The 10,787-nt window shown below is 40.3% G+C and overlaps 1 protein-coding gene across 1 annotated transcript in view; it reads right to left on the bottom strand.

Annotated features, from left to right (window-relative positions):
* cdh24b (cadherin 24, type 2b) overlaps window positions 1–10,787 on the bottom strand; it is a 143,810-nt gene that overhangs the window by 58,094 nt on the left and 74,929 nt on the right. The window lies entirely within an intron of this gene.

The following is a 10,787-nucleotide window of genomic DNA, read 5'->3' as shown; positions in this document are numbered from 1 at the left end:
TTGTGGATTTTGGTATGTACTTTTTTCCGCTTTTGTACTTTTATACTCACTCGAACCAGAATAAGGAGCCACAGGAAAAGGTAATGTGTGGACCTTGGAGTTGAATTTTACATTATGTAAATAGCCCAGGACAACCTTAAGCTATCTACCCCAATAAAATGTGAGTCTGCTACTCACAAACAAAACCTGTTACTTTAAAAACGCCTTGGAGTGGAAAAAGAATTAAGGCTTTATCAGGATAAAACTTAAAGTTTGCTTCCCCTTCTCACCTTTTTGTGCTGTACGGTCTGTTAAAATTAAACTATGAAGAGAGAGACAGGAATGGTGGGGAGAGCGAGATAGGGGGAATATGACATGCAGCCAACGGCGCAGGTCGGATTCGAGGCCCTGGGTCGCTGTGGCAAGGCTTCGTCCCTTGGGGCGAATGCTCCTGCCAACTGAGCTAATCGACACCCCCCATGTGTCGAATATAGCATAATATTCATTTTCATTCTATTTACTTAACCGAAAAAAAATAAATGTTGTGTTTTTGTTACCATGTGCCATGTTTGCTTTGCCCACCTTTCTACAGTAGCCCAGGATGGACAAACAGGACAATGGCTTCCTGAATAGGGTCTAAGGATTTTTTTTGCAAGTTCACGGCCACTATAGTTTGTCCTTTATGCTTTTTAAGGCAAGGGTGAGGCGAGGAGTATTCACTGACTGCAAATTCACCACTAGATGCCCTGAAATCTATACACTGGACATATAGAACATTATAAATGTTGTAACTGATTTTACAGTTACAGTTATATTGTATATACATGGAGAGATAGAGAGAAAACAGCCAGAGAGCAAAAGAGTTTTTTATTCCCAAGTATGTGCTCTTTTTTAAAACTATTTGATGGACGGTAATGTTTTATTCGGAATTGGCAACTCTGGTTTTTGTGTGCGGCGTTTGGGGACAGTTTGTGCCTATACATGGTGTGTTTCCTTGTGAGGCGAATCCAGCGTCGCGCAACGCCTCTGAGCAAATTCATATTTCCACCATTAATTGGATTGATAAAACCAAGGTTCTTCCTATAGTCTCCATTCAGTCAGTATAGAGAGTGTGGAATCATATTGTTACTCTAGGGACAGTATTTATTTTGAGATGCATCTTCCAACCATTTTGAGAAGTATTTGAGTATTAAGGGTTTAAAAAGGGTTACAGCTAATCTAGTTATGTTTGTAAGAGTGACTGCTACGGGCTAAAGGTTTGGTATGACACTGCAATACAAAAAATCTTTATATATATTTTATATATATTATATATATATATAGATATATATATATATCTCTACTATATATAATATAATATAATACTATATATTCATAACGTGCATCAATATGTTTTTATTATAATTAATTTAACCAGCAAAGGAGGAAAAAAATGTAAACATGGCATTGATGCTTGTGTCTTATTTTACTATGGACATTATTATTCCCTGACATATTGCAATATTTGGCATTTTCTCAAACAACAAGGAGAACTGGGTCTGATTATTTTTATTAGTTTTTAAGATATGAAAGTGTGTTTCTACCTTGCTTTTTTTTGTTTGAGCTGTCACATTTTTTTCCTCCGTGTCAGTGTAGAAATTTATGAAACTACAAGCCAATATTGCATTTTTAATTTCGCACTATATGTAAAAAGATGAGGAAAAAACAGTGTGGAAAAGCTTGAGTAATGATGGCTGCCAACATCTGCTGGCTTTTGTTGATATATTTAATGGATGATTAATCCATGCCTCATAGAAATACAGGACCTTTTTTTTTTTTTTTTTTTTCTTTTTTAATGATGTCAATATTCTTGTTTTCTTTTATCCCCTTTACCGCGCACATTATATCCCTAATAAACCTACTTTCCAGAGTGGTTCAATTAAAAATGTTGTTCTTTTAAATTAAGTAGCCATCTATTTTTAGGTACACTGGCCCAGGCCCATGCTCTAGCCTCATTTCAATTTATCCCGAAGAGAATTCAGCTGTGGAGTACACACAGCATAAATTATTCAGTACAGTACACTGGAAAAACATGTCTGGAAATAAATGACTACATGGAACAAGGGTATGTATGAAATTTCACATCAGCCAAACGACGACACCAGTGCCCGTTCTACAAAGCTAGATGCTGTGTGGGGAAGTCCCACACCATTTAATTCCCTATGGATTAGCCGAGGAGTGGAAAGTCATCCACTATACCTATCCTGAACGCTTGAAACAGGAAGTTGATAATTCAGACGTGATTTGATACCCAACGCCCCTGTTTATTCTCAGAAAATTAGCCACCCAACCCTTGTATTCCACCACCACACTGCCATATTAAAAAAGAGCTTAATCGGCAGGGGTTGACGTGAATGATACGTTGGTTAATACAAACTCCCCTTTAGCACAATTTTACCCCAATCTGCCTTGTTACTTGAAGTTTTGGGAAGTGGTGGGACGTTAAAAGAAAATGAATCTGTTCACAATCTGACAGTTCCCAGTGACAATTATTGCACTCTCACCTTATTGAATTAATGTGAAAACGCAGGGAGCGTAAAAAGTGTATTTCTGGGATACGGACTTTCAAAAAATCTTTTACGTGTTACCGTGCTAAAAACACTTACTTGTGTCTAAATCATTTTTCACCTTTCAATGTTCAAAAAGCCCCGCTACCTTTTAAAAGCTCCTTTGCTGTGGATGAAATAAAATTAAAGCTTTTCTTGCCTCAAGGACGGCTGAGCTAAAGCATCAAAAAACCATGGTTGGCTGTCCAAAAAACCTTTCCGTGCACGGTGCGTGCCATTGGATAAATGAGACCCAAAGGAAAGTGTTGTTAGAGCATTATGTTTGCCAATGACGCGTCTGAAAAAATATCCCACGTTTTCCACTTATTTCACTTACTTACAGAAAGGAAAACAAAACTACCAATCTGCACAGTAGCCTCTACTTTCTCTCGCGCATATGGCCTCCTCCTGGCATAAGGGCATCCCATGACAGCGTTCACAAAACCGTACCACGGACAAAACCTACTCTTCCTGGAATCTTGTTTTTTGGCTAGGAAGAATTTCTAGGGCGCGTGAGAAGACCAGACCACAAAGCAAGCAGCTGTTTTTTTTTTTTTCTTCTTCTGTTAAGGCTATTAATTATACAGCCAATACTGCTTCATACAAACCCTCATTGTACTCCCCTCCTTCTGTAAATGCACAAGGAAAAGCAGTGTCGACCTTGGGAGACGCAGAGGCCGGATTTGAGGTGTCTTTTTAAAAAGCCTGGGTGTAAATTGCGAGAGCGGCGGTGGGGCTCGCTTGGATGGTGTTCGCGCAGCACAAGGGAGCGTGAGTGCGTGAGTGCCCGTGAGGAACACAACAGGAGGGAAAACAAAAAGGCCAGGTCAGAGGATACACACAAAACAAAAACAACACACAAACACAGGCGTCGGCTTAAAATCAGTGCATTCACTAAAGCACATACATTGATGGCAGGCATGAGGCAATAGCAGGAGGTTTGTAAGGTTTCAGAGCAGCACAGGGACAGATCAGAATGAGGCCCAGTTTTCCTCCAAGGAAGGCCCTCCGTGTTCAGACAGACGGCACAAAAAGCCGCTTTGATGGGGGTTTCAACTCGACCAGGCGGAAAACTTGCCACCTTAGGACATACTTAGTTAAATTTTGGCACTTAAAAGCCAACAGTCTATTGGGCTAGAAATCTTCATCATCTACTCAACACTGCACTCGGGCTACCTGCTCCCGTCGATGATGCGATATGTTTTTATTGCAAATAATATCGATTGCCCGTTTAGAAAAAAACCGTGGTTTTAAAGAGTGTGATTTTTCAAATTCAGATTTAAACTATGACTTACATAACTAACAGTGTTCCTAACAAGCTGTAGGAGGTAAAAATACAGTAATTTGTCCAGCTAAGAATGAGAACTGTTGCTGCTATATTAATCCAGCTGTTAACATAAAATTAAATCTTACATTGTTTTTACTATAACTGCTTTCTTGCGCCTGCCCATGATCCACCTCGAAAAACAAAACCAACTTTGCAACCCAGAGTTTTCCTGACAATCATCATGTTTTAAGGTTTGCTTCGTATTGGAACGTCATCCAGCGTCTAATCCTACATCCATGAGTTGCCACTGGAACAGATAGTTGCAAAATTCTGCTGTTATTGTGTCAGCCGGGGGCACAATACTTCTTGTGTGTATATTTTCTTCTTTTTTTTGCTTTTCCCACCAGATACTAACAGCCATGATTTCCTTCTACCTGTTTGCAGTCTGGTTCATGCTGCTCTTGGTTTTCCTCAGACTGCGGAGTGGCCAATTCATCATTCGGGGCACTCAAAAGGAGCATTGCCCGAGGAGCTCACCCACTCTCATTGATCTTGTTATCTGCTGCTTTTTGGACTGTGTGTTCAGATATAGGAAAAAAGTCATGTAGTTAACTTTTCTTTTGTCTGGAGACACCAGGTTATTGCGTTTGTGCCAACCTCTGTCCTTTTGTTTTAAGAGACTGGATGTCAAGGGCGAGTTTTATTATATTTTTTTTATTCGTTTGGCCTTACCACCCACACATTTCAGAATCTCGCTTTCATTTTTGCCAGTCTGCAAGTATATCAACTTAAATCACCCTTTTACACTTGTTGTGTTTTGTTCTCCTAAAAGCAGACATGACAGGCCCATTTTTAAATGTGCCGAACGAAACTGTAGGGGTCCCATAGTGTAAAACTCCCCTGATTCGGTGATTGCCCACATGTCAGTTTTTGGACCGGCCTCCCCCAGCTACGGGATTTTCTGCTCTCGGTGTAACAAAAGGCTGGTGGTTACGCCGACTGTTTGTAACAGCGCTCAAATTCATTTTTAAGATGATCATCTTCAAGAGTCTGTAGTCTTGGGTAGATTGAACTCATTCGCCACATGTAGCTTAAGCAAGCCTAACAGGCTGAGCTGATAACAGCGCACTTTCAAATATGATTTATATTTGAATATTATTGATTAAGTTTAAGCATCCTGCCTATGTGGCTCGCACATGGTCAATTGCGACTCAGAAGATTTGAAAGTTGGACTTTTGTGGATGGTTGGCCAACCATGGGAGGATGTCATGGCTTTATCTTTGATTCATTTCATGTTTGAACAAATCATTAATTTGCTAATATATTTAATACAATTGTTTCTTTGTGTTAATAATCAAAAATAATCCATTTTAAATTGCATTTAGTTTGCTGTTCACCAAAAAAAAAAAATGAAAATGAAAGATGAGGATGATGTGATATATCTATTCATCTTCAATTCAGTTCTACTGTTTAATACTCTTCTCCTAAACCAAGTTCTAAAACATCTAAGAATGAGTGAACTGTAAAAAGCTGCTACTATATTCATCGCTTCGCCTATGAAATGGATCAGCAATTATCTGGAAGAGCTTAGCTTGCATAGATTGAGAAAATGGGGGACAGAAAGGATGATATTTCAAAAAAAAAAACAAGGATGTACAAAAACACTGAGCATCAAGGCCTTTGGTTCCCTGACACTTAGGTGGTGATCAAAGGCACTACACTTGAGTGTTGGAGGAAGTCATATTGGTTGGACATGGTGTCCAATGTGACACTCCAACAACAGACGAACAAACACACACAAGAAGCAAAGCAGGTGCTGCAATATGCCATCGCACGCCTTTTCTCTGGTAACTATAAACAATTGATTTTACAGGTAATGTCCGGCCAGGACCATCATGCTAATTTACATCCAATGTGATGTACCAAAAATCTTAGTGGCGACCAGCAGCCATTATGTAAAAAGACTCATTTGGTCCAATTGTGTTTCACTGAATGCAAACACTATTAGCAGGCCCGCATGGTGATAGGGCCTAATTTACATTGTCATTATAACAGTATAAGTCACAGAGTACACAGGAAGCCGACCTTTTCCATCTATCACTTGCGCTAAATAATTCATGAGCACCAAACAGTTAAATTAAGTTAACATTATCAAAGACTTATTAGGGAGCCAATATGTTGGACCAAAATGTTTCGGGCGCTGTCAGATTATTTCCTCGTACTAATCTGCCAAAAGTACGGCCTAGGGTTGGAAAATAGCAGTGATCTCTCATGCAGAGGCGCAGAGTGAAAACATGGTGAATCTGTTTGTGATTTGTTGGTACTTTGCCAGCCCGCAGGAGCCTCCTTCGCCTGACGCTTGCTGTGCAAACATCTGACAAGAACCTGGCAGGTCCAAGATCTGTGATCTGGAACTCTTCTGCACTTCTTGGTTGCAAAAACAAACAACTGTGTTTATGTGCAGTTTGGCAGCATAATGCGTGTTTTACACATGCGCGTTTTCCATAAACTTAGAGTTATAGAAAGTTACAGCGTCAAACACAACTCAGTAGTTAAAAGTCCATTTTTTTGTTACTATACAGTGATGATTCAGCTCCATTGTACGCCATTGTTTAATTAGGTGAAAGCCCTGCTAATCTGGACTCCCAGCTGGGTAAAACAAAAACATCATTGATAGTTATTTGCAAACAGTGTCATTGTAAGACTCCGCATGGGGTGTGTGTACATGTGACTGTGGGTGTGCGCTAGATTCTTTTGGTAGCATATTATTATATCTATGATTGTGCACATTAAAAGCACATGCATGTCCTTACCAGAGTCATTTTTTCTTAATATGTCTATTCCTGGTATTTAGTCATTTCGTTCCCTGTGGGGCTGCATGAGCTGTTGGGTAACTCACTTTGAGTGCAGCGTCGGATGGCTTGTCTGTTTGACGTTCGTGAGTCCTGGATCAGGACACGTGGTTTCTGGTCCCCTATAATCCTCCCAGGTTGGCCTCCCATGGTCTCTTAGCCATGACAGCAGCACACCAGTATTACCTGGTCTTGGGTCTCCCTGTCCCTTGTCGGGCTTTACCGCCTGTGCGCCCCAGGATACCTGGGACCCCCATCAACAAGACACACAAATGGTAGATCATTTTCCTGGGTGCAATGATAGCATTTTTTTTTACAAGCAGGGTATAACATTTTTGGGAATTTTACTGTGGCAATCAATGGCACCACACTGACCATTATGTTGTGGGGGACGAAAAGTGTTTTTTTGATCAATATTAGACCTCAATGCTAACCCAGTACCATTGATACCTTTCGCTTCTAAAATATACTTTTTTGGCCTGTGCTCTTGTTTTGGAACACAACAGCTCCTGTTACTTGTGGGATTATACCCAGCTCTGTTATATTTTAACACAGTATCTTCTATCATAACATCGAGATGTACTTCACAACATCTTGTTATCATGATAGCTATATCTTCTCATCAAGGCAGTTTTCCGGTATCCTCCTTTTTAGAAGCAGACTTTCTAATCTGGTTTACCACGCTGTACAAACTCTCGGCTTTATTGATGTTATAAATCCTTTTACTGCAATTGGATTCTCCCTCCAATCTCCCATGTGAAGTCATTTGTTCATAACATTTATGACTGTAGACTGAGCTTCCCTTATGTAAAATTGAATGAAATGAAGAGACAATTGTTGTCTTTTTTTCAGTAGTAAAACTCCATATCAGTTGATTTTAACAGATACCTTCTATGAGTGCCGGCATCTTATTCGACACCGTGAACTCTTTTATAATGCCTTTTATTCAACATTGTATAACAGCAGATCTGATCTTCATTTGAACTGAGAGCCTCATGCACCCTTCTATTAAAGACTCAATCAAACTCTGCAGTTACATGTTAAGGTACCCACCGTCCCATCATAAAAAGGCATCCAGGTTCTGCTTTATCCAATAAACTTATCTTTATTGATGTCGACCCAGATGATCTGCAGCCCATTTTTACGAAGGTAACTACAGGAGCCGTTTCGTGATATTAAAACTAGGTAAACAAAGCAATCATTTTTTTAAAAACATTGGTAACCCCCAAAAGTTGTTCTTATGGATCATTGATAGAAGAGCTATTAGAATACCACAAATTTAGGTATATGACAAATAAAATTCAGTCATTGGTCTATCGACTGTTAAAATCTCACCCCTGAGCATGAGCATCGAATCTTTAGTTACCTCACGCTGTATCTCATTGGACCACGGAGCTTTGATTTTGCCAGTCAATGTTTTAAACCCCACCAGAAGCGCTCACTTAGTGCATTACAAAGGATCAGGACATTCTCCAGAACTAGACAGTTTATCAAGATCGATCGTAAAAATTAACCCAAAGTTGGCAGGCTCCGCTTCTTGACACACGGGACAGACCAAAGCCCGGTGGGGTCCTGGCATTACAAATCAAGAAACTACAGTCCAGATAATTTGGCAACTTGAGCTCAATTTGGCTAATTCATTCTTAAAAAAATCCTGAAAATCTCATCACATGAAGTTTTTTTTGAAATATTTTTAAACGGCATGTTTGTCACTATATTAAAACATCTTTTAAACTCCTCAAATATCATATTATATCTGCCTCAGAAATCCGCATCTGGAAGTTGGTCTATAATTGTCAATCATTCTGAAATGCAATAATACATTAATCAGTATTCCATCAGTGAATCCATTAGTTACAATTACCAAGCCTTTATAAAAGATGACACCATTAGAAAGTGTTGCCCACTTCTATATAGGCTCTGTAGTGCACTTCTCATTGTAATAATAGGACTCTATTTTATTCTTTACCTGATGCGTTATAAACACAAAACGTGTGCTTGTAAGCGTTACCATTAAACCTGTCAGTGCTCCTCGATCATTATGCAAGTAATAATATCATCAGGCTGTTGCTGTTGTAAAAAGCTCATAGCTTCACTTTTCGGAATTAAAATGTGTTTATCTCTAAATGACAGATCGGGTTCATCTTCAACCTCTCTGGCTTTCAGAGCCCTTTCAAAACCCTGTCTCAATGTCAAAACCGCACTGTCATCAGGATAAAAGACACCGACTGCTTTCCTGACAATCTGACAGCTTTTCTGACTTTTTGAGGAAGCACTGAGTTCCATTTGGAACAGTGACAATATATTACTTAATGTCCCGTTAAAGGTCCACAGACACACGCATCCACATAGCCATATCCAAACCAGAGGCTCATATGGAAAAGATAAATCACCCAACACCGACAGACAGACTGCTGACGGAGCGTAAAAAATCCACGTTCTGTATCTTGCAGTCTTTAACGGCACACCGGATTGCACATCACTTACAGGCATTCAACAGTCGTTCACCTCCTCTGTGTAACTGAACCTCATTCTGCTACATGTGATTGGATGTTGCACATCTACGTGCCGGCTGCTTCTCACCCAACATCAGCCAAAACACCAGCCTGGATGACTTGGCAGCTCAAGGTGAATCACTTCAGCACGGGTGTTTTGCAATGCTACGAACAAGCAGGAATATGTCTAGGTTGTGAGCAGATTCATAAGCAAACAACAGAATATATGAGCGAAATATACTCCGTATATGGGGTGTACGTTTTGAAAAAAGAGCTTTGGTTGATGGTACCAACGAGGGCGGGATGTTGGAAAAAGAGAGATAGAGGGGGGAGGAGAGAGCGGACACATTCAGAATAATAAAGTCCCTCTAATATCAGAGTGTCGTGGCTAATACACACCGGGTGGAATTAAGGCTTATACTCCCCAATTAGCATTTAAAAAAGCAGCTCTCTTTGTTGTTGCGAAGGTCCTCATATGTCAAAGCAATCAATTACTAAACCTTGGCCTTCAATGGCAAGATAAAAGTCTGCCACCTGTGACCTTTGTGACCTATCGTAAGATAAACACACCACATGTGGGCGAATGCAGAGTAAAAAAAAAAATACTTTCATCACCTCGTCGTGAGTTAAAGCTAAGCGTTCATATGCGCACTGTCAATCAAAACAGCATATAGACAGTTAGTACTTCATTTCTGAGTAAACCAACAGCAATGACTTCCCCTCCGAGTATGATGCTAAAAAAGAATCATAATAAAATAAAATAAATAAATTAAAGCATCCGCCCTCAGCTTCGCTCATCCAAAAACTTTATGCCCTTGGGTGACATGTGTGACACGCAGGCTAGGCAGCAGACAGGTCCTTTGGGAACCCTGTAATCTGTCTGTGTAGTATTTCACAAACTCTTTGAACACGTCTTTTTTGTTTTTGACTCATCCAGAAAATAATAGCTTGGCTGTTGCTGGTGCTTTGTTCAACGCACACAGGCCCTGCCATCATTTCTCTACCTCCTATACTGGAGTGAACCCGAAGAGGGGGGGGGGCACTGGGAGAGGGGAGATATGTGTCTGAGTACATAAGAGACTGTGTGTCTGTGTGTGTGTGTGTGTGTGTGTGTGTGTGTGTGTGTGTGTGTGTGTGTTGTTGTGTTTGTGTGTTTTAGAGAAGGATGTTTGAGGGACACAAGAGGGAAAAGGGAAGTGGAGAAAGATTGATGACTAAGTGTGACAAGAGAATCAGGATGCACAGGGGAAGGAGGGGTTAGTTTGATGTGTGTGTGTGTGTGTGTGTGTGTGTGTGTGTGTGTGTGTGTGTGTGTGTGTGTGGTGGGTGCGTGGTGAAAAAAAAGATGTGGGTTTCTCTGTTGGCGCTCCACAAATTCTCGGTGCTTAGCTCCACCTGTGGTTTTCACGCTAATGCACCCTGCGTGTACCAAAGTGTGTTATCATGTCCATTCTTGTCCATCCTGTGTGTTGTGTGTTTGTGGGGTTGGTGTGTGTGTGTGGTGAGTGTTCACAGCTCAGAATTCACTTGTTTGCTCAAACTGTATGTGTGTTTGCACTTCAACATTTGAGTATATTTGCTTTTGTGCAGCATGTGTGTATTAGCTTTC

The sequence above is a fragment of the Larimichthys crocea genome, chromosome X (genome assembly GCF_000972845.2).
Source record: "Larimichthys crocea isolate SSNF chromosome X, L_crocea_2.0, whole genome shotgun sequence".
In the NCBI taxonomy this organism is placed as follows: Eukaryota; Metazoa; Chordata; class Actinopteri; family Sciaenidae; genus Larimichthys; species Larimichthys crocea.
Note: the sequence above shows the minus strand (reverse complement) of the source record. Positions and strands in the feature narration are given on the sequence as shown.